The 5,000-nt window shown below is 47.0% G+C and overlaps 2 non-coding genes across 2 annotated transcripts in view; both read right to left on the bottom strand.

The window, feature by feature from the left end:
* LOC143306829 (large subunit ribosomal RNA) overlaps positions 1-1,985 on the bottom strand; it is a 4,041-nt gene extending 2,056 nt beyond the window's left edge. Inside the window, exon 1 of the ribosomal RNA XR_013064136.1 lies at positions 1-1,985. This exon is cut by the window's left edge and continues 2,056 nt beyond it. This is a non-coding gene — a ribosomal RNA (large subunit ribosomal RNA).
* A 1,732-nt stretch (positions 1,986-3,717) lies between these two features.
* Positions 3,718-3,872, bottom strand: LOC143306853 (5.8S ribosomal RNA). The gene has a single exon (XR_013064145.1). It is a non-coding gene; the product is annotated as a 5.8S ribosomal RNA (ribosomal RNA).
* Between the last annotated feature and the right edge of the window lie 1,128 nt (positions 3,873-5,000).

Genomic DNA, 5,000 nt, shown 5'->3' with positions numbered 1-5,000 from the left:
AAATTCGATTTAGCCATATTTAACAGTTTTGTTGTTGCTTTTTAACTGAGAGCTTTAGGACACCTCATTTACATAGGATTTCTCTTAGGGCTTAGGATCGACTGACTCGTGTGCAACGGCTGTTCACACGAAACCCTTCTCCACGTCAGTCCTCCAGGGCCTCGCTGGAGTATTTGCTACTACCACCAAGATCTGCACCGACGGCGGCTCCAGGCAGGCTCACGCCCAGACCCTTCTGCGCACACCGCCGCGACCCTCCTACTCGTCAGGGCTTCATGGAGGACCAAATTTTGTCCAGCCCCACTTGCCACTGACGGCGGAGTATAGGCGCGACGCTTCAGCGCCATCCATTTTCAGGGCTAGTTGCTTCGGCAGGTGAGTTGTTACACACTCCTTAGCGGATTCCGACTTCCATGGCCACCGTCCTGCTGTCTTAAGCAACCAACGCCTTTCATGGTATCCCATAAGCGTCGACTTAGGCGCCTTAACTCTGCGTTTGGTTCATCCCACAGCGCCAGTTCTGCTTACCAAAATTGGCCCACTTGGCACTCTGATCCAATAATAAAATCTCATGGCTTCATTTGATGCAAGCAAGCCAGAGATCTCACCCATTTAAAGTTTGAGAATAGGTTGAGGTCGTTTCGGCCCCAAGGCCTCTAATCATTCGCTTTACCAGATGAGACTCGCAATAACGTTCGAGCGAGTGCCAGCTATCCTGAGGGAAACTTCGGAGGGAACCAGCTACTAGATGGTTCGATTAGTCTTTCGCCCCTATACCCAGTTCCGACGATCGATTTGCACGTCAGAATCGCTACGGACCTCCATCAGGGTTTCCCCTGACTTCGTCCTGACCAGGCATAGTTCACCATCTTTCGGGTCCCAACGTGTACGCTCTAGGTGCGCCTCTTCTCGCAATGAGAACGAGACGCCCCGGGAGTGCGAGGCCTAATCGTAACGAGGCCCATCCTCCCTAGGTCGACGCAGAGGACGACATTCACTTTCATTTCGCCTTTAGGTTTATTTATATCCCAATGACTTGCGCACATGTTAGACTCCTTGGTCCGTGTTTCAAGACGGGTCCTGAGAGTACCCAAAGCAATAGCGTCGCCGACCGGTAATTCAAAGCTTGGCCAGTCCAAGGACTCCTCCTGCTAACAGCTGGCCAGACCCGGGGACGGCGCATAGTCCGTACATCCGGGTAATTATAACTGAACCTAGCTTGCGGCGGTCCTGACGCACACACATTCGAAAATGGATTGGTTGCGGCCTGATACCGTCTGAGTACCGTCGCGCAGTCGGCCAGGCAACCGAGGGTCTGTCACGAACACCGTTAAGGTGACGGACAGGCTCCGCCTCGGACCGTAGACCGACACGCAACGGGTCGCGACGTTCTACTAGGGGAGAAGTGCACGACTACCTCGCCGGAACATTCGCCGAAGGTGGTGTGCCCTCGCTAATGGAACCCGAAGGTCCATCCGGGGCATCGCGCACCAACGGGAGCCAGCGTTGTTGACGATGAATCTCCCCATTCGATCTTTTGGGTTTCTCAGGTTTACCCCTGAACGGTTTCACGTACTCTTGAACTCTCTCTTCAAAGTTCTTTTCAACTTTCCCTCACGGTACTTGTTCGCTATCGGTCTCGTGGTCGTATTTAGCCTTAGATGGAGTTTACCACCCACTTAGGGCTGCACTCTCAAGCAACCCGACTCTAAGGAGAGATCCTCCCGAAACGCGTACCGGTCACTACGGGCCTGGCACCCTCTATGGGTAAATGGCCCCATTCAAGATGGACTTGGACGCAATTCGATGTCTCGGGATAAACGGATCCTCCTGAACACTACATTTCCCAGCGGCGGTACCGCGGGATTCAGTGCTGGGCTCATTCCTGTTCGCTCGCCGCTACTAAGGAAATCCTAGTTAGTTTCTTTTCCTCCGCTTAATAATATGCTTAAATTCAGCGGGTAATCTCGCCTACTCTGAGGTCGTCAATTTCTTTGGTTTCATCGAAAGGTGAATAATGATGCTCGATGCAAAAAAAAAAAAAATAAACGAAAAGAAGCAAAAAAGCAAACACGTAGAGAAACTGTGCGTGAATCAACCTTTCGCATATTCAATTTTTCCTCCTCTCTCGTTTCAAAATGTTTGTATTTATCGTTCGATGAAACGAGCACAAGAGGGAAAAAAAAGTTGAGACACGACGTTCCCATAATTTTCGTGTTATTTCCTTTTTGCTTCAAACATTTTGCGGACTGCAGCTTCGTCGTATTGCTTTTATCAATTTTTAACAATTTCAAAGCGAAGACAACTCGCAAGACGATCCATTTCGTCTCGGTTCAATTTTAACGTCCGTCCGTATTATTTTTTGTTCCACAAGAGATTTCGAATAGGTTTCTTTATTTATCATCCCTTCTTTTCGAGCGCCACGGAAGCAAGAGGAAAAGCAAGAGCGAGAGAACATTTCGCGTATACTTCATTTAACAATTTTAACCAACACGCGATGTACTCCACACACCTCTTAGATTTAACAACTGCTTTTCTCTTCTTCTCCCCTTAGCGCAAGGGTAAACCCCATTTGTCTCTTCTTTGGAACGCAACAAAACTTTCGAGGACTGGACGACCGAGCGATGGTCGCGCGGTCTTCGCTTATCTTTAACAAACGAAGTAGTCCGTATGTATTCTAAATGTTGAAGCCTCCTAGAGCTTTAAGCCATGCGAGACATTGAAATGCTGTTTTAACGGGAGCATGCATAATTGCTGCAAACATACTTTTATCACAAGTTCTAGCCACGCCACGGAGGCTTCGAAGTTCCTTCACCATTCGCTTTCCTCTCTTTTGTTACACAGTTTCAGACTACGATCAGGGGTACCGAAACGCTGTATTGATTGTAAACAACCATTTTTATCTTGGAGCGGAGCGTTCCTTTACTCGTTAGATTTGTCTTGTCGCGTGTGTATTCGCTTTTTCGACGCTTTTTAACCATTTAACTTGTTTAGCGAAGCTAAACGCACAGACAGACAAAAAAAAAGGAACAGCATCGCGCGTCAAACAGCGACGACCCATCTGAAGCGATCTTTCATTTATACACCGTTTGTAAACAGAGAGATGTATAAAGCGCGGGGAATCATTCGAAACCCTGGGGCTATTCGAGCTTGCATTTCAGCAAATTATCATCTCAAACATTTCACTCGTTTGCTTTTTCTAAATTTATAGGAGAGCTTCTTTCGTTTATTTTTGACACACCTTTCGTAAATATCGTTTCTGGCAACGTCGGGAGCGTGGATTTCTACAAGTGAACAATCGCGCCGATCCGATAACTTCCAGCAGGATGGAGAATCTTTATAGATTATCTTCCGAGAACTCGGTGCTTTCACGGGCGGTCGTTTATAAATTTTAACGAACGACTCGCGCGCCGTGACGCACTTGCGCTAGTTCGAAGAGATATTTCGAAATTTGTTTCTCTCCTTTAACGGCCTGCATTTAGTGTATCGGTTGCGATTTTCGTCACATCGTTTCCACGACAAACGCCGACGAACTGCCCAACTATCGCTCGTACGTTGCGACTCTTTCTTTGTTTATCGTTCATTCATTCTTTCAATTTCGTTCGATAATCCCGCTCCGAAACGTTCTACTTTCGTTGAACGACGGCGAGATGTTTAGAAAGAAATGAATTACTCTTTTTTCGAGAAGCAAACGCAAGCAGTCTTTTGTTAAGAAAACGACCCTCAGCCAGGCGTGGTCCAGGAATTGTATCCGTGGACCGCAATGTGCGTTCGAAATGTCGATGTTCATGTGTCCTGCAGTTCACACGTTGACGCGCAATTAGCTGCGTTCTTCATCGACCCACGAGCCAAGTGATCCACCGTTCAGGGTAATCGTAAAATTTTGTATTTCAAACTCTTTAGATCTTTAGAGTGTTATTTTCATTATTAACACGCATCACATTCGATACCCACATCACTCTCCCACCCGGCGCGTGCGGGAGAGCGAATTCGGGCGTCGCCAACGTATTTGTTTGTTTGTTCGATCGTTGACGACACGATCGCGTCCAAGGACGGAAACCGTCGGAGAAACGCCCAGTGGCACGCTCCTCTCGACGGTCGGGCGTAAAGTACATTTAAAAACCTTGAAAAGTACGAACGCACACAAGGAATGCGAGCGCGCGTCCTGTCGCTGAATCGTGGGTTGCGAGATTCGAACAGACACACGGCCGGCGACGATCGGTCTAACTAATGGACACATAGTTTTTCAAAGACTCGCTATCGTCGCTTCTCAGCCGGTCCGTAAACAACACACATCGATCAGGCGGACGCACGAATCTTACCACGGTGCGTGTTTCGTAGATTCCAGGTTACCCGCAAGTACCTCTCTCTCCCTCTCGAAAGAGGAATCTCGATCCGTCCTTTTTGGACAATGGAGAAATCTTTTTATCGCAACACGGATGGCAAAGAAACAACCAAAGCGTAGGAGCGTGGGGACGAGAGCGACGAAAAGAACGTCGCGAAAACAAAGTTTCGACGGTTGCTCGTTCTAATACATCGTAGTTTCAACTCTCTCAGTTTTAACCACTCCTAGACGCTTCGTAAACTTTTAACAATTCTTCGCCTCCGCGAGTTTCATTTCGAATAGAGCGAACGCAACACGGACCAAAAAAACTCCGGTGATGCCAGATCATTTAGCAAAGATCAGACGGCGGGTCATCTGTATTCCTTTTCTCTCTTTTTTATATCTTTCCATTTAACTAGGGTGTCGCAACGACGGGTACATTTATATATTTATATATATTGTATTTCAATTTTAATGATCCTTCACTTTCGGTTTGTAATAATATGATCCTTCTTTCATTTCGATCCTTCATATTGTAGGTTAACCAACAGAAGTTTGTTTTTTTACGACTTGTATTTTTGTGGTTTGTTTGTTTGTTTCTTACGACTTGTTTGTACCCGATCAAGTAGACGACGACCCATAAGTATAAGTTAGAGAGATAAAGGTCGAGAGACCT

The sequence above is a fragment of the Osmia lignaria genome, unplaced genomic scaffold (genome assembly GCF_051020975.1).
Source record: "Osmia lignaria lignaria isolate PbOS001 unplaced genomic scaffold, iyOsmLign1 scaffold0038, whole genome shotgun sequence".
Taxonomy (NCBI): domain Eukaryota; kingdom Metazoa; phylum Arthropoda; class Insecta; order Hymenoptera; family Megachilidae; genus Osmia; species Osmia lignaria.
Note: the sequence above shows the minus strand (reverse complement) of the source record. Positions and strands in the feature narration are given on the sequence as shown.